This window comes from Dendrobates tinctorius, unplaced genomic scaffold (assembly GCF_039654945.1).
Source record: "Dendrobates tinctorius isolate UK_male_01 unplaced genomic scaffold, ASM3965494v1 ptg000297l, whole genome shotgun sequence".
Classification (NCBI taxonomy): domain Eukaryota; kingdom Metazoa; phylum Chordata; class Amphibia; order Anura; family Dendrobatidae; genus Dendrobates; species Dendrobates tinctorius.
Window position 1 is genome coordinate 60488 of NW_027361964.1, and position 18597 is coordinate 79084.

Below are 18597 nucleotides of genomic sequence, written 5' to 3' on the forward strand. Positions count from 1 at the left end.
ATTTATGAAACACGTTATGAATCTTAAACGTAACTGGAAGAGCCAAACGGAAAGAAACGGAATTAAGGATTTCCAAAATCTTATAAAGTCCAATGAATCTTGGCTTGAATTTTGGAGACGCAAACTTCATAGGAATAGTCTTTGAAGAATGCTTTTTTTTTTTGGAAGTGCATTGAGCAGCAAGGTGGTGTGCTGGTAAAAGGGGAAAAAAACAAAAAAAAAACAAAAACTCTTTTAAATCTTCTTCCTGAGCGAGTGTGAACGAGCTGCTGAGTGTGACCTGAGCGTAAGTGCGAACTGTGGTAAGTGTGTGACTTGAAATTCAGTGACTTTAGATTCAGAGAGTTTCCAAGGGAGGTCTTACTGAATTGCTGTTATATTAATACTTTTTTTTTTTTTTTTTAAATTTATTTTTGCTTATCTTATTGTCTGGTGCAATCCCCATTAGGATGTGCTCCACTATTGTCAATGCCATCCAGTGCACGTCTTGCCGCATGTATGAAATCCTTGAACAGCCGGTCGAGGGTGCATACTGCTGTGCAAGATGTGAGCACGTTGTGCATTTGGAAGCCCAGATACTGGATCTAAATGTGCAGCTGGCAACACTGAGATCCATAGACAACATGGAAAGGAGTCTTCTGCTCACTGAGCAGACGCTCAATGGGATAGATGAGGGGGGGGATGCTAGGTTGGAGCTGCAGGACAATGAAGCAGCTAGCTAGGTGACAGTTAGAAGGCGGGGTAGAGGGAAGAGCACCAGGGAGGCTAGTCCTGATCTGGCACACCCCAATAAGTTTGCTAAGTTGGCAGATGAGGGGAGTGTTAGTGCAGGAGTAGCACTGCTGCAGCAAGGCATGTCCTCTGAAAGCCGGAGGAGTGTCTGCTCCAGTAAGGGGGGAAATAGGAGAGCAGGGCAGGCCAGACAGGTTCTGGTAGTGGGAGACTCAATTATTAGGGGAACAGATAGGGCAATCTGTCACAGACAGGGATCGTCGAACGGTGTGCTGCCTACCTGGCGCTCGAGTCCGACACATCGCTGATCGGGTTGACAGATTACTGGGAGGGGCTGGTGAGGATCCAGCGGTCATGGTGCACATTGGCACAAATGACAAAGTTAGAGGTAGGTGGAAGGTCCTTAAAGATGATTTCAGGGAATTAGGCTGTAAGCTTAAAGCGAGGACCTCCAAGGTGGTATTTTCGGAAATACTTCCTGTACCACGTGCCACGCCAGAGAGGCAACGGGAGATTAGGGAGGTTAATAAGTGGCTCAGGAATTGGTGTAGGAAGGAGGGGTTTGGGTTCCTGCAGAACTGGGCCGACTTCTCAGTTGGCTACAGGTTCTACGCTAGGGACGGGCTGCACCTCAATGGGGAGGGTGCCGCTGTGCTGGGGGAGAAAATGGCTAGAAGGTTGGAGGAGTGTTTAAACTAGGGACGGGGGGAGTGTATTCCTTTTATAGGAGGGAAGACAGTGCAGATAGAGACCTGGGCACAAATAATGACATTGGGGGTGGGGGTGGCATGGGGGGGTGGGGTTAGAACAGTTAATAAGAAAGAATAGAGGTACAGAGAGATACATAAAGTGCATGTATACTAATGCCAGAAGCCTCGCCAACAACATGGAGGAATTGGAGCTAATGTTGTTGGAACATAATTCTGACATGGTGGGGATATCTGAGACATGGGCGGACGAGAGCCGTGACCGGGGGATAATTTACAGGGCTATAGTCTGTTCAGAAATGACCGAACAAATAAGCGAGGGGGAGGTGTGTGTTTATATGTAAAATCATCCTTAAAACCCATCCTTCGTGATAATATATATGGATCTAATGAGAATGTAGAGTCCCTGTGGGTAGAGATAAGGGGAGGGGGGAAAAATAATAAATTACTGATGGGGTTTGTTATAAGTCTCCAAAAATAATGGAAGCTACAGAGAATATCCTCATAAAGCAAATAGATGAAGCAGCGACTCAAGGAGAAGTCATTATTATGGGGGACTTCAACTACCCTGAAATACATTGGGGAACCGAAACCTGCAGTTCAGCAAAGGTGATAGGTGTCTGACCACTATAAGAGACAATCACCTTTCACAACTGGTTCAGGACCCAACAAGAGGGAGGCACTGCTAGACCTAATATTACCCAACAGGCCAGACCGCATATCAAATGTAAGGGTTGGGGGTCACTTGGGTAATAGTGATCACAGGATAATAAGTTTTCATGTATCCTTTAATAAGATGTGTAGTAGAGGGGTTACAAGGACACGAAACTTCAGGAAGGCAAATTTCCAACGGATGAGAGATGATCTTGGTGGAATTAACTGGGACGATATCCTGAGACATAAAAATACACAAAGAAAATGGGAGACGTTTATTATCCTCCTGAATAGGAGCTGTGCACAATATATACCGTATGGGAATAAACATGCGAGAAATAGGAGGAGACCACTATGGCTAAATAGAGCTGTAAGGGGCGCAATAAGAGATAAAAAATAAAGCATTTAGAGAATTAAAGCAAGTAGGTAGTGATGAGGCATTAACTAAATACAGAAGATTAAATAAATTCTGTAAAAAGCAAATCAAGACAGCAAAGATTGAGACAGAGAGACTCATTGCCAGAGAAAGTAAAAATAATCCCAAAATATTCTTTAACTACATAAATAGTAAGAAACTAAAAAATGATAGTGTTGGTCCCCTTAAAAATAGTCTGGGTGAAATGGTGGATGAGGATGAGGAAAAAGCCAATATGCTAAATGACTTTTTTTCAACAGTATTTACACAAGAAAATCCCATGACGGATAACATGATCAGGGATAAAAATTCTCCTTTAAATGTCACCTGCTTAACCCAGCAGGAAGTACGGCGGCATCTACAAATCACTAAAATTGACAAATCCCCGGGCCCGGATGGGATACACCCACGAGTACTGCAGGAATTAAGCACAGTCATAGATAGACCACTATTTTTAATCTTTAAAGATTCCATAATAACAGGGTCTGTACCACAGGACTGGCGTATAGCAAATGTGGTGCCAATATTCAAAAAGGGGACAAAAACTGAACTTGGAAATTATAGGCCAGTAAGTTTAACCTCAACTGTGGGTAAAATCCTGGAGGGTTTTCTAAGAGATACTATACTGGAGTATCTGGAGAAGAATAACCTTATGACCCAATAGCAACATGGGTTTACAAGAGACCGTTCCTGTCAGACTAATCTGATAAGCTTTTATGAAGAGGTAAGTTCCGGACTGGACCAAGGGAATGCAGTGGACGTGGTGTACATGGACTTTTCAAAAGCTTTTGATACGGTGCCACACAAAAGGTTGATACATAAAATGAGAACAATGGGGATAGGGGAAAATATGTGTAGGTGGGTTAAGAGCTGGCTCAGGGATAGGAAACAAAGGGTGGTTACTAATGGAGCACACTCGGATTGGGTCACGGTTAGCAGTGGGGTACCACAGGGGTCAGTTTTGGGCCCGCTTCTTTTTAACATATTTATTAATGACCTTGTAGGGGGCATAGAGAGTAGAATTTCAATATTTGCAGATGACACTAAACTCTGCAGGGTAATTAATACAGAGGAGGACAATTTTATATTACAGGAGGATTTATGTAAACTAGAAGCTTGGGCTGATAAATGGCAAATGAGCTTTAATGGGGATAAATGTAAGGTCATGCACTTGGGTAGAACGAACAAGATGTATAATTATGTGCTTAATTGTAAAACACTGGGCAAAACAGTCACTGAAAAAGACCTGGGTGTATGGGTGGACGACAAACTCACATTTAGTGGCCATAGTCAAGTAGCTGCTGCAAAGGCAAATAAAATAATGGGATGCATTAAAAGAGGCATAGATGCTCACGAGGAGAACATAATTTTACCTCTATATAAGTCACTAGTGCGACCACACTTAGAATACTGTGTACAGTTCTGGTCTCCGGTGTATAAGAAAGACATAGCTGAACTGGAGCGGGTGCAGAGAAGAGCGACCAAGGTTATTAGGGAACTAGGGGGTCTGCAATACCAAGACAGGTTATTACACTTGGGGTTATTTAGTTTGGAGAATCGAAGGCTTAGGGGTGATCTTATTACAATGTATAAATATATGTGGGGACAATACAAAGACCTTTCTAATGATCTTTTTACTCTTAGACCTGTGACGGGGACAAGGGGGCATCCTCTACGTCTGGAGGAAAGAAGGTTTAAGCATACTCACAGACGCGGATTCTTTACTGTAAGAGCAGTGAGACTATGGAACTCTCTGCCATATGATGTTGTAATGAGTGATTCACTACAAAAATTTAAGAAGGGACTGGATGCCTTTCTTGAAAAGTATAATATTACAGGGTATATACACTAGTCTCCTTAATATTGCGTTGATCCAGGGAGCTAGTCTGATTGCCGTATGTGGAGTCGGGAAGGAATTTTTTTCCCCAATGTGAAGCTTACTGTTGCCACATGGGGTTTTTTTGCCTTCCTCTGGATCAACATGTTAGGGCAAGTTAGGATAGGATATGGGTTGAACTAGATGGACTCAAAGTCTCCCTTCAACCTTAATAACTATGTTACTATGTTACTATGTTACAATCAAACCATATCACCCACTTTAAACCGGGGACCGATGGCCCTATGCCGGTTGGAAAACCGTTGGGCTTTTTCCTGAGAGTGGGACAACTTATCCACCACTTGGTCCCAAATCTTCTGCATTCTCTCTACCACAGATTCCACACTTGGGCAGGCCGAAGATTCCACCTGCCCTGAAGAAAATCGAGGATAAAACCCAAAGTTACAGAAAAAGGGTGACATCAAAGTGGCAGAACTAGCCCTATTGTTTAGCGTGAATTCGGCCAAGGGCAAAAATGAGACCCAGTCATCCTAATCAGCAGATATGAAACATCTCAAATAGGACTCCAAAGTCTGGTTTGTTCTCTCAGTCTGCCCATTGGTCTGAGGATGAAACGCAGAGGAGAAAGATAACTGAATTCCCAGTTTGGAACAAAAAGCTCTCCAAAATCTGGAAACAAACTGGACTCCTCTGTCCGACACAATGTTCTCAGGAATCCCGTGCAACCGAACCACCTGTTGTAAAAACAAGGGCACCAACTCAGAAAAAGATGGCAACTTTGGGAGTGGTACAAGATGGACCATCTTAGAAAATCTATCACAGATCAGCCAGATAACAGTCATTCTCTGAGAGACAGGAAGATCAGAAATAAAATCCATTGAAATATGGGTCCATGGCCTCCTGGGCACTGGCAGGGGCATCAACAACCCGATAGAAAAAGAAAAGGGCTTGGACCGAGAACAAGTCCCACAGGACTGCACAAAATTCCTGATATCACGAGATAAGGCAGGCCACCAAAAAGACTGACTCACCAAATCTCTGGTACCAAAAATACCTGGATGACCTGTCAACGTGGAGCAATGAATTTCAGACATTACTCTTTTCCTCCACTGGTCAGGGACATACAATTTTCCCATAGGACAACTTTCAGGTTTGTCCTTCTGAAATTCCTCCAGGGCATGTCACAAATCGGGTGAGATGGCGGAAAGAACTATACCCTCATTTAGAATGGTAGTAGGCTTGGTCACATCAAGAGAATCCGCAAACAAACTCCTAGAAAGACCTCCTTCTCTCCTTCACACTTATTCGCTCCTCACCCAACCGCCTCCAAGACTTCTCCCGAATAGCCCCTATTCTCTGGAATTCTTTGCCCCAACAAGTCCGACTATCAACCACATTTGGATCCTTCAGACGGAACCTGAAAACCCACCTCTTCAAGAAAGCCTACAGCCTGCAATGACCCGCTACCTCCTTCTCTCTCACCACAACCAGTGATATCACCTCAACCAACACCGGAACTGCTGCAACCCACCAACCTACTGTCTCCTTCCCCACCATCCTGTAGCATGTAAGCCCGAAAGGGCAGGGTCCTCTCTCCCCTCTGTATCAGTCTGTCATTGTTAGTTTGTTTACTGTAAGTGATATCTGTAATTTGCATGTAACCCCTTCTCATGTTCAGCACCATGGAATCAATGGTGATATATAAATAAATAATAATAATAATAATAAAAGAAAGGGCATCCGCCTTAACATTCCTAGTGCCCGGAAGAAAAGAGACCACAAAATTAAAACGCGTGAAAAACAAGGCCCATCTAGCCTGTCTAGGATTCAAGTGTTTGGCTGATTCAAGATAAATCAAATTCTTGTGGTCAGTGGGGAGCACAACTTGATGTCTAGCTCCCTCCAACCAATGTCTCCACTCTTCAAATACCCATTTCATGGCCAACAATTCCTGATTCCCCTCATCATAGTTACGTTCAGATGGGGAGAATTTTCGAGAAAAGAAGGCACAGGGATTCATCTTAGAAGTCACCGGATCTCTTTGGGACAAAAGGGTTCCTGCACCAATCTCAGAAGCATCTACCTCCACCTGAAATGGGAGTGAGACATCAGGTTGCCGTAGAACCGGAGCAGAAGTGAATCTCCGCTTAACCTCCTGAAATGCCAAAACTGCCTCTGAAGACCAATTCACCACATCAGCACCCTTCTTGGTCAGATCAGTCAGTGGTTTGACAATACCAGAAAAATTACTTATAAATTTACGGTAGAAATTAGCAAAACCCAAAAACTTCTGGAGAGCCTTCAAAGAAGTGGGCTGAACCCAATCATAAATGGCCTGTATCTTGGCCAGGTCTATTTCAATAGCAGATGGGGACAAAATGAATCCCAAAAATGAAATCTTCTGTACACCAAAGAGGCACTTCGATCCCTTAACATACAGAGAATTTTCCCTCAAACTCTGGAACATAGTCCGGACATTCCACATGAGAATCCCAATCACTGGAAAAGATCAAAATATCATCCAGATAAATGATCAAAAACTTATCCACAAAGTCCCGGAAAATATCATTCATAAAAGATTGGAAGACAGAAGGGGCATTCGTGAGCCCAAAAGGCACCACCAGGTACTCAAAATGTCTCTCTGGAGTATTAAACGCCGTCTTCCATTCATCCCCATGCTTGATGCGAATAAGATTATACGCCCCCCTGAGGTCAAGCTTGGTAAACCAACAGGCACTTTTAACTCTCGTCATCTTGTTAAGGGAACGATAATCAATACATGGCCTTAATGAACCATCTTTCTTGGCCACAAAAAAAAAAACAGCACCTAAAGGTGACGAGGATGGTCTAATATGACCCTTCTTCAACGACTCCTTAATATAGGATCGCATAGCATCATGTTCGGGTAAAGATAAGTTGAAAAGCCGAACCTTGGGAAATTTACACCCAGGAATCAACTCAATTGCACAGTCATAACTCCTATGAGGAGGCAAGGACGCAGACTTACTCTCACTAAATGCATCAGAAAAATCAGCCAAATAGTCAGGAATATCATGAGACTGGGGAGAGGTGGAGAAAACAGGAGCGTCACTAAGAACACATTGACAACCCCAACTCACCACAGACACAGATTTCCAATCCAAAACAGGATCATGAATTTGCAACCAAGGAAAACCCAGAACAATAGTATCATGCAAATTGTGCAACACCAAAAATTTACAATTTTCTTGGTGGTACGGGGCGACCCACATTATCACCTGGGTCCAAAACTGGGGTTTATTCTCCGCCAAAGGAGTAGCATCAATACCCCTCAAAGGAATAGGAGTCCACAGGGGTATCATGGGAAAACCACAACGTTTAGCAAAGTCCAAATCCATCAGATTCAAAGCTGCACCTGAATCAACAAAAGCCTTAGCGGAAAATATAGACAAGGAGCAGATCAGGGTAATCACCAAAAGGAACTTAGGCTGTACACTGCCCACCGCAAATGTGTGAGCAAAATGCTTTTCTCGTTTAGGGCAGATAGAAATAGTATGAGAGGCATCCCCACAGAAAAAACATGTTGGCGCCCCTGAGGGTTCAGTCGCCACAGAGGTACTGCACCCCCTCCTGAGTTGTGGTACCCCACTATCCAGGTAAGATGGTAACACCTGACCAGCCTCCAACACCTGCATCCCACACAAACACAGCAGTGTAGCAGAGCAACCTTCATGGCTCCCTGCTTGGAACACAAAGAGTGCTGGGAGGTGGGTGGAGCTTAGACTGCACAAGAGAGGGGAGAATATTAGGAAAAGGTTAGTCTGTGAGAGAAGATCCCCTGAGAGGGATGGAGTGAAGGAAGTGCTGCATGCAGACTTCAGTGACCTGGAGCTGCTGGCACGGGAAAGAGAAATAGAAAGCCTGATTCTTCAGAAGGAAGATAGTGTAGTATGGAACGTAAGGAGAAGAGAACTAAGGACTAGGGTTAGAGCAGAGCCCTTCCTGAAGTTTGAAGCGCATGGCCGAGGTCCGGTCCCCGAGACTGTTTGTGAAACTAATGTTCCAGCAGCAGACACCGGAGGAATAGGAGCTGTGACCACTCTATTCCCACAAAAGACTCAAAGACACGGTGGCAACCTATGTGTGAGCCGGGACATGACGGATGGAGTCCCCAAAGCAGGCTACAGTCACTTGTCATGCGAGTAGAGTTCGAAGGAACATCTGAGAGGAGGAACTTGGGTTTAACACATAACTCCAAGTACTTCAGTATAAGCGCTAGTGAGGAGACGTTCAGAACAGGCACACGAAATCGAGAGCTGGAAAGGTTAATTCCATCTGCTTGGGAGTTGGCTGAGCCCCTGATCTGGAGACTGCGGCATTGAAGCGGGCACCTGTCTGTGCCAAGAACGTGAGTAAAAGAACTGGAACTGCACTCAGCTGTCTCATTGCCTTCTTTCTGCGCCAACCCACTCAGCACTGCTACATCTGTGTGCCTAACACTGCACCATCTACTTGTCCTCACTATCTCCTCATTTGCCAACCTCATCTACTCTGCCCTGAGACTACAACCCTACCTGTGGAGGGCTACAACATCATTGCTGCACCACACCATCTGTCCCAGAGAGGCAACCCTGCAGCGCTGGTCAAACTGACCAGAAACCACAGGTGGCGTCACGAATCATCTCAATGACTTTATCCCCATCAGTCTACCCCTTTTACATTGACCGCCTGAGGCCACGAGCCGGGTCACCGCCACTGAGACATCTCCCATTGTAATCTACGGGCCCGGCACCGAGTACCCCACGGACTCTGGGGGCGAGTCAAACACAACTTATTACGCCTTCTAAACTCCTGACGTTGTGCCCTAGACAAAACCCTATCGCATTGCATGTGTTCAGAAGTTCGTTCGAAAGGCGGCAGCGCCTCTCGTGTAGTTTTACGTTCACGTAAATTTGAATGGCCAATGACAGAGTTGTCAAGACCAGAGGGAACAGGAAATCCCACCATAACATCTTTTACAGTTTCTGCCAATCCCTTCCGAAAGAGGGCTGCTAGGGCATCGTCATTCCATTTAGTAAGGACCGCCCACTTTCGGAATTTTTGACAATATAACTCTGCAGAATCCTGACCCTGGCTTAATGCCAATAAGGTTTTCTCAGCTTGATCAACAGCATTAGGTTCATCATACAACAACCCCAAGGCTTGAAAAAATGTGCCCACATTAGTCAGGATAGGATCTCTGGGTGTCAGAGAAAAGGCCCAATCCTGGGGATCGCCACGCAGCAGGGAGATGACAATTTTAACCTCCTGCACAGAGCTCCCCGATGAGTTAGGTTTCAAAGCAAAAAATATTTTAAAATTATTCTTAAAATTCAAAAATTTAGACCGATCCCCAGAAAACACTTCAGGAGTAGGGATGTTTGGTTCAATAGCAGATGATTGCGCGAGATAGGCTGGAGTCACACTAACCTGCGCAAAATACTGTCAGTATTTTACATGCGTAATACGGATGACAGACCCCTAAATAGTGCTCCGTATGTCATCCGTAATCAAGGTGTGGTCGCGTATTTTGCGCATGTCAGCATCCGTATGCAATCCGTATGGCGAGATATTCTCGCAGGCTTGCAAAATGGACATATAATGGAGCCCTATGACAGTTTTAATAAAGAAATGAAAGAATAGATATAGACACATAGAATGCATATATATATATATATGTATTCTATGTGTCTATATCTAGTCTTTCATTTCTTTATTAAACCTGTCAGTGTGAGTTTACTGTATAGCGCAGTGAATTGCCGGCTTTGCTAAAAGACAACTGGTGCGTATTTCTCGCAAGTCACACGTGTGTTCCGTGTGTAATCCGTATTTTTTGCGCACCCATAGACTTGCATTGGCGTATTACGGGCGTAGTACGCCTGGTGCGAGGGACCCCATAGAGAATCATTTGTCCGTGTCTAATGCGTGCTTTTTGCGCCTCTCACTCTCCCGTATTCCTCGCCAGTGTGACCCCGGCCATAGGCAGAAATTCCCCGCACTTCAGCAGTGAGCTGCTCAACACGTTCAGACAATTGCTTAGTCTCCATTTAGACAAAAAATATCCTCCTACAGCCCCAGGAAAAAAAAAAAGGAAAAAAATATATAAAAAAAAATTCTGACTTTTTAATTTTTTTTAATTCTTTCCTTCTTTAGAGTACCCTAAAGTCTACAATTAGGCTGGTGATTCTGTTATGAATGGGTCACCGAGGAGAATAGCAGGCCCAGGCTAAGCCACAGAAAACCAGAGAGGTTGGTACCTAAGTGGATTGCAGACCCCTAATCCTATCTACACAACTAGCAGTAGCCGTGGAGCCTACCTATGATGATCCTAGAAGCCTCGGCACAGCCGGAGAGCTAACTAAGCCTACAGCAAGAAAGGGGAAATCTAAACTGCCCCGGAGCAGACCCCAAAGGAATAGATAGCCCCCAAATATATATTGTCAGTGAGACAAGATGAAAATACAAACGCAGGCAGAAAGATAGACTGAGCAAATGATGGGGCCCACACTGAATAGACAGGACAGTGTTGTGAATTCATTTTCTGGTCTGCCTCTCGTTTTTGGCGAGGGAGCTGTGTTGTGAGTTCACTTTCCCCTTCACTGGTGATGTCTGATGAGCTCCCTCTGCTGGTGAAGGGAGGTAGTGAAGTGGATGTGGATGGGAAGAACCTGTCATCTGAACAGGTGGAGTGTGATTGGACATCCGGGACCTCTGAGTGGATATAAGGCAGCCGACACCCACTCTCATTGCTGTTGATCCTCTCAGCTCTGCGCTCTGGCATCCAGTTTCGCTCCTGTCTGCTAAAAGCTAAGTCTTTTGCCCTGCTATTGTTCCATGAGATTTTGTCTGCTTTGTTTGGCGTTTGTGTTCAGCCAGCCCGTGCTGGGAATGGCTGAATTCCATTTTTGTCTCTGATCAGTTGATCTCTTTGCTCTGTTTTCAGAATATACCTGAGTGCTGATATAGAGTTTGAAGTCTAGCGACTTCAGGGCCTTTTTTCTTATCAGAATGTTGGACATTTTCAGTAGGGTTTTTTTCGCGGATTACAGCCAGCATCTTTTCTGTTCTTTCCTATCTAGTTAGTTGGGCCCCATCGTTTGCTCAGTCTGTCTTTCTGTCTGTGTTTGTGTTTTCATCTGTTTTTCACCATCAATACATGTTGGGGGCTGTCTATTGCTTTGGGGTCTGCTCTGGGGCAGTTTAGATTTCCCCTTTCTTTCTTTAGGCTTATTTAGCTCTCCGGCTGTGAACGAGGGGTCTAGGACCACCGTAGGAACCCCCCACGGCTACTGCTAGTTGTGGTGAATAGGATCAGGGGGTCTGCAATCCGCTAGTTACCAACTTCTCAGGTTTTCTGGACTTAGCTTGTATTTTTGCTTTTTCCTCCTCCGGTGACTCAATCATAACAGAGCTGGTTGTACTGACAGAAGAGTTGTGAGTTCTCTTTCCGGGCTCCCTCTGGTGGTGGCAGGAGGTAATGAAGCTGATCTAATTAACAGAGACCTGCCACCTGATAATGAGGATGACGATTGGACATCTGGAGTCTCATACTGGATTTAAGACAGCCGACTCCCTATTCCCATGCTGGTGATTTTTTTCCTGCCTCCTGAGGTCTTAGTTTCCAGCTCAGTTCCTGCCGTCTCAAGCTAAGTTGTTCTCTGCTTATGTTCACATTTGATTTGGTTTGGTCTATTCAGTTTTTTGTGTGGTCAGCCAGCCCGGCTGGGGCTGTGTTGAATTTCCACTCTTATGTCATTGTATGTGCTAGTTTGCTTTTTGTCCCTTATTAGATAGGCCTCTTTTTGCTCTGTTCTCAGAATATGCCAGAGTGCTGATATAGTGGGAGAAGTCTAGTGACTTCAGGGTATTTTTTGCTATCAGAAGTGTTGGACATTTTTGCAGGGTTTTTTGGCGTGATTGCAAACAGTATCTTTCCCTTCCTGTCCTTTCTAGTTAGTGTGGGCGCCATCATTTGTTCAGCCTATTTTCCTACCTGTGTTTGTGCTTTCATCTTGTCTCACCGTCAATACATGTGTGGGGGCTATCTATTCCTTTGGGGTCTGCTCTGGGGCAGTTTAGATTTCCCCTTTTCTTGCTTTAGGCTTATTTAGTCCTCCGGCTGTGACGAGGCATCTAGAATCATCGTAGGTACGCTCCACGGCTATGTGGTTAGGATCAGGGGTCTGCAATCCGCGTAGTTACCAACCTCTCTGGTTTTCTGTGACTTAGCGTGGTCTTGCTTTCCTCCTCAGTGACCCATTCATAACAGGACAGGAAAGGAAAGACACTGTCTGCAATCATGCAAAAAACCCTGCAAAAAGTCCAACACGTCTGAACCACAAAAAACAATGAAGTCGCACGACTTTGTCCCCACTATATCAGCACTCTGGCATATTCTGAAAGCAAAGCAAAAAGAGACCAATATAACAGGGGACAAAACATCCTGGCACAAGCAGTAACATATGGGCGGTGATTCAGCACAGCCCCAGCTGGAGCTGGTTGACTCGCACAAAGCAGAGATAGACAAAACCAGATCAAATGCAAACAGATTAACAAATGAACCACTTAGCTGAACCATGCAGGGACAGAGCAGGAGGCATCAGACCTCAGCAGGCACAGGAAGAAAATCACCAGCAGGGATAGAGGGAGTCAGCTGTCTTAAATCCCAATCTGAAACCCGAGATCTCCAATCGTCATCCTCATTATCAGGTGGCATGCCTCTGTCAATCAGATCAGCTCCACTACCTCCAGTAACCACCAGAGTGAGCCCAGAAAGAGAACTCGCAACCCCTCTGTCAATCTGACCAGCTCCACTACCTTCAGTAATAACCAGAGGGAGGCCAGAAAGAGAATTCACAACAAGCCTCCCTGAACGCTGTTGGGGAGCCCCAATGGATAGAAGAGATGAAACAAGAGCTGAAGAACATCAGGGGCGAGTTGGCCGAAGTGAAAAGAAGGACCGAGGTCACGACTGGGTGGCCTAGTTTCAATCCCGGGCCCTGGGGGCCTCGCAACCCTCGGAGTGGCCGGCCCTCGTAGCCCCGGTGCTATGAGTGCGGGGAGCTGGGCCACTTCGCACAAGAGTGTCCGCGGCGTGGGAGATGCCCACCCCGGCGGCTATTAAACTAGAAGGCTCCTGGCTGGGGGGACGCCGCTCGAAGCCAGAAGCCACGACATGGGGTGGTGGAAGTCCCGAAGATCTGGTCACAAAGTGTCCAGTGGTATGGGCAGAGGTCAAGGGCCGTGCCGTACGGTGCCTAGTGGACACGGGGTCGCAAGTAACGACCATGCCTGCAACTTACTTTCAGCAGCATTTTCTCAAGGCAGCGAGACCCCAGTGGGGGTCCATGATAAGACTGGTAGCTGCCAATCAATTACCGGTCCCTGTTGCCGGAGTGGTTTGGATGGAGATAACGCTGTGTGGCAAATCCCTCGGCCGCCGGGGAGTGATCCTGACCCAAGAGGAAACCAATAACAAACATCCAGTCATCCTGGGTATGAACATTCTGCGAGAGTTCGGCAATTTACTCCTCAATGACCCCATGCAAGAGACCCTGAACCAGTGGGGTTCCCACACGCCCCAAGGGCAGGTCCTCCAGCAGTTGGTGCGGGAGGCACAAGTTCTCTAGGACTGCCAGGAGGGCGAGGCACTGGGCAAAGTCATCGCGCCAGCAGCTCCCCTGCTCATGCTGCCCCCCGGTGTTACGTCCGTCTGCAAGTCTGGGCTGCAGTAAGACAGCACCCCGAGCAACTCCGATACCCTTTACCCCTATACAGGGATCTGGATTTACAGCGGAGCCCAGGAGGCACTGTCTGAATATGAGCAGCGGGCCAGAGCAGGACGGTCGCCAGAGAGGGGTTAAAAACGGACCAAAAGCGAAGTCAGGTATCCGAGTCTTAACCAGGCGGGCAGCAAAAGTACAAAAGCGGCAGGCAATAGCGGAGTCAAATTCAGGCCGAAGTCAGAATCAAAAACCAGGAGGACGGCAGAGGTACAGAATCATTAGGCAAAAGCAGAGTCAGAAATCCAGGCAAAGGTCAGAATCAACTATAGTATCACAAAGTAGCATGCAGGGGAACCAAGAATATATCCGGCAACTCGCAAGCCCAGTCCCAAAGTATCTGAGGGATCAGGTCATCTCTCAGGCTCCTGGCCTGCTGATGTCATCAGGACCGCCCCCCAGGACCAGACCCGATGATGCACCAACCCTTTCATGACTGACAGAGGAGCGGAGTCTGCGTCCACCGGACTCCTGTGCAGAAGCCCTTTCACTGTTGCCGCCATCACTCGGGCGTAAACCAAGGCGCCTCCTACTGACCGAGGCAGGAACAGCAGGCCCTGAGTTTGACGGTGATGTGTCAGTCCAGCGCCTCCTGGTGGCTGAGGGTGGAACAGCAGGCCTCACGTCTGACGGTGACGTGACACCCGGGCAGACAATGGTGGCCCTGCCTATCCGGGCCCCTGTGCCTTTGGAGGGTGTGGAGATGCAGGTGGAGCCGTGCTACTCGGAATGCCTGCCTCCTGGCATACTGGTGGCCCACTCCCCGACCACTGTGCGGAGAGGGACCGTCCTGGCGCGCTGCATCAACCTAGAAGACCAAAACATCGTCTTAAAGCCCCGGGTCGAGATGGCGAAGCTGGTGAGGCCTTTGGAAGAGGTGCTGTCAGCCCCTACGGTCCAATTGAAGGTGCAACATGAGGACCCTTGGGCAGTGACTATTCGAACTTTGCAGACTGCCGAGACCTCGACCCAGGAAAAGGGCCGAAACATCCTGGAAAGAATGCGGGCCGAACTCTCCGGCCTGGCTCCCGCCCAACTGCTCCAGGTAGAAACACTACTAGGACGGTACCACGGGGTGTTCGCTAGCGATGAGGATGATTATGGATGCACCACAGCCATCACGCATGGAATTCCCATTGCAGGAACAGCCCCCATCTGGGAACGATACAGGCAAATCCCTCCACAGCTATACCAGGAGGTAAAAACTTTACTGGCCCAAATGCTGCGGAAGGGGGTCATACAAGAAAGCCAGAGCCCCTGGGCGGCTCCCATCGTATTGGTACACAAAAAGGATGGCACCCTGCGATTCTGTGTGGACTATCGGAAACTGAATGCCTGTACCATCAAAGACTCGTATCCGCTGTCCCACATAGAAGAATCCCTGTCCGCCTTGGGGAAGGCGACGTACTTCTCAATTTTAGATCTGGCCAGTGGGTACTGGCAGGTGCCGATGTCAGAGGAAAACAGGGCTAAGACAGCGTTCATTCTTCCCATGGGGCTGTTTGAGTTCAATCGGATGCCGTTCGGGCTGGCCAATGCCCCAGGTACCTTTCAGCGGCTGATGGAGCGGTGTCTGGGAGAGCTCATCTTCGAGGCCACGCTGATATATCTGGACGATATCATCATCTGTGCCGCCACGTTTGAGGACCACCTGCGGCGGTTGGGGCAGGTGCTCAGCTGACTGCAGAAGTACAGGTTGAAGGTAAAACCCCAGAAATGCCACCTGTTTCGCACTCAGATCAAATATCTGGGGCATATCATCTCTGCCGAGGGCGTTAGACCGTCCCTGGAAAAGGTTGCCGCCATCCAGGGATGGCCTACCCCCGAGACGGTAAAAGACGTGCGGGCCTTCCTAGGGTTGGCCGGACACTACCGTCGTTTCGTAAAGAATTTTGCACGCCGGGCCAGAGCCCTGCATGACGTGCTGAAAGGGGCTCCTGCCGGGGCGAATGGGCGGAAAATCCAGTGGCAACAACCGCAAGAGGAAGCCTTCCAAGACCTTAAGGCTGCACTCTCGGGTGCCTCAGTGTTAGCTTATGCGGATTTCTCGCAACCATTCATACTACACACCGACGGGAGTCTCCACAAGCTAGGGGCTGTATTGTCGCAAGTTCAGAACGGCCGGGAGCGAGTGATCGCTTATGGTAGCCGATCACTTCATGACTCCGAGTGTAACCTTGACAATAACAGCTCCTTTAAGCTCGAGCTCCTCGCAGCAGTGTGGGCCATGACGAAGTGGTTCGCAGAGTACCTGGCGGGCTCCGAGGTGGTGGTGTGGACCGACAACAACCCGCTGGCCCACCTGGAAAATGCTAAATTAGGGGCTCTGGAGCAGCGATGGGTGGCCCGGATGGCCAAGTTCTACTATAAGATCATCTACAAAAGAGGAGCAGAGAATGTATACGCTGACGCCCTCTCCAGGATCTGGCATACAACTCCAGGGAAAAGTCGAGACGACAAATTGGAAGGGGAAGAGACCCCGTTCGCCCTCGCCACCACCGTGCTCACAGCTGCCACACAGGAAGGATCCCATCTAGGACCCCCAAGGGGTATTCTGGAACAATCACGTGACAGATGGATCCAACAGCAGCAAGAAGATGAAGAAATTGGGCTCCTACGCCGATGGGTGACCATCGGCAGACTACCCACAGACGTCCAGCGACAGACCCTGACTCAGGATATGTTGCTGATGCTACTCCAATGGGAGAAACTAGTCATCAAGATAGGACTATTGTATCGTAAGGCAGTATCACGGGCGACGTCTGCAACAACTTGGCAGGTAGTTGTGCCCGGAGCCCAACTCAGTGAACTGGCAATATTGCGCATGCCCCGTCTGTGATTGATTATAGACTTCTTCCCCTCTCCAATATGGCTGCGAGATCACTGTGCGCTTCTCTGCGCATGCGTGAGCCTCCGCTCTGTGGTTGGATTACTGGATGTTGCACAGTCGACTGCGACATCGTCGCACTCGTTTGATTGCTTCCGGTTTTCGGCCTGGACTGGTGGCATTCATGGGTGCGCGGTGTAAGCGCCATGTAACCATGGCGATCTCAATTTATATACTACGTACAGCTTCTTTGGTTTGGGACGGTGGTATGTGCTGCATAGATGGCCTGCAATTATAGGCTTTTAATTGTTATTCCATGCAGATGATTCTGGCCTATATATATATACATGGATATACCCTGCTCACATCACTCCCTGAGGAAGTTGGCAGCGAAACGTGCGTTGGAGTGGTGTGTGCAGGGGGCAGTGGCTGATCCTTTGGCTGGTATGTACTGGTGAATTTCACATGCACATTGCACTTTTTACTCATCATTAATTAATCTTACTGGGTTGGTATACACAGCACATGCACTTTACTTTGAGTCAGATAACCCAGCAGGTCATTATATGCACTTTTGTATGTTATATATATTTTTTAATTATAATTACAAATAGTTTTTATCACCAGTATTTTTTGGTATATAATTGTGCATTTTTTATGAAATTGTGTTACTTATTCACAGAATATTATTTTCACTTTTTTCAGCATATATTTTTTATTTTATTTAATTTTTTTTTATTTTATATAGTCCTCACTCTTTCATTAGTGCATATATTTCACTTTATTAGCCATTGTGATTTCGCATCTTGTCCTCTGCACACCGCTGTTTTAAAAAAAAATATATAATAATAATAATATATATATGTAATTTATTATTAAATTCTTTTTGTAAAATATTTGTCTCATCATTATTATTTTTTTTTCTTGTCATTTATGTCCTTTTTTGTGATACAATAAATTTGATATTTTTATCATGATTTTTTGTGAATGTCTTTTGTAAGGGTTGTACAGGACTGTGGCCCGCACCCTTGTCAGCCACTGTAGCATTTGGATTAGGGGCTTAGCGGAAGGTACCGGAGACCAGCCGCTGCTGCCAGAAGGTGGGACATTGTTGCCCACAGGACCCCATTGGAAAAGACACCGTGCCAGCTGTTGTTGGTGCTATTTACTTCATGGACTTAGGAACTGCTGACTTTCTGGCTACATTCATCAGAACTGCCGTTATCTGAGCTGTTGTTCTTCACCTCACAATATCCTTTGCCATTTGTGCTGTTTAATCCCTTGTTTAACCCTTTACCTCGCTGTGTGGAGTATCCCCCTTGCTCTGCCTCCTGTCCATCACTGCATCCCGCAACCTGCTCACACCTGCATAAAAATTATATCCTGGCATGCAGTTGCCATTTTATGGTATATCTGGGTAGTGACCGGACGTCGCTGCTCGCAGCCTCCTCGGGGACAGGGCCAATAATGAATGTGAAGCGCTGTGGAATTAATGGCGCTATATAGATGAGTAAAATAAATAAATAAAAATCTGCCACAAGAAAATTAAATAGCTAACTTACAGCTAGCGAGCCCCTTCAGAGGCCAAGGCAGATCAGCAGGGTCCTGTCCTGTCTGGATGGAGA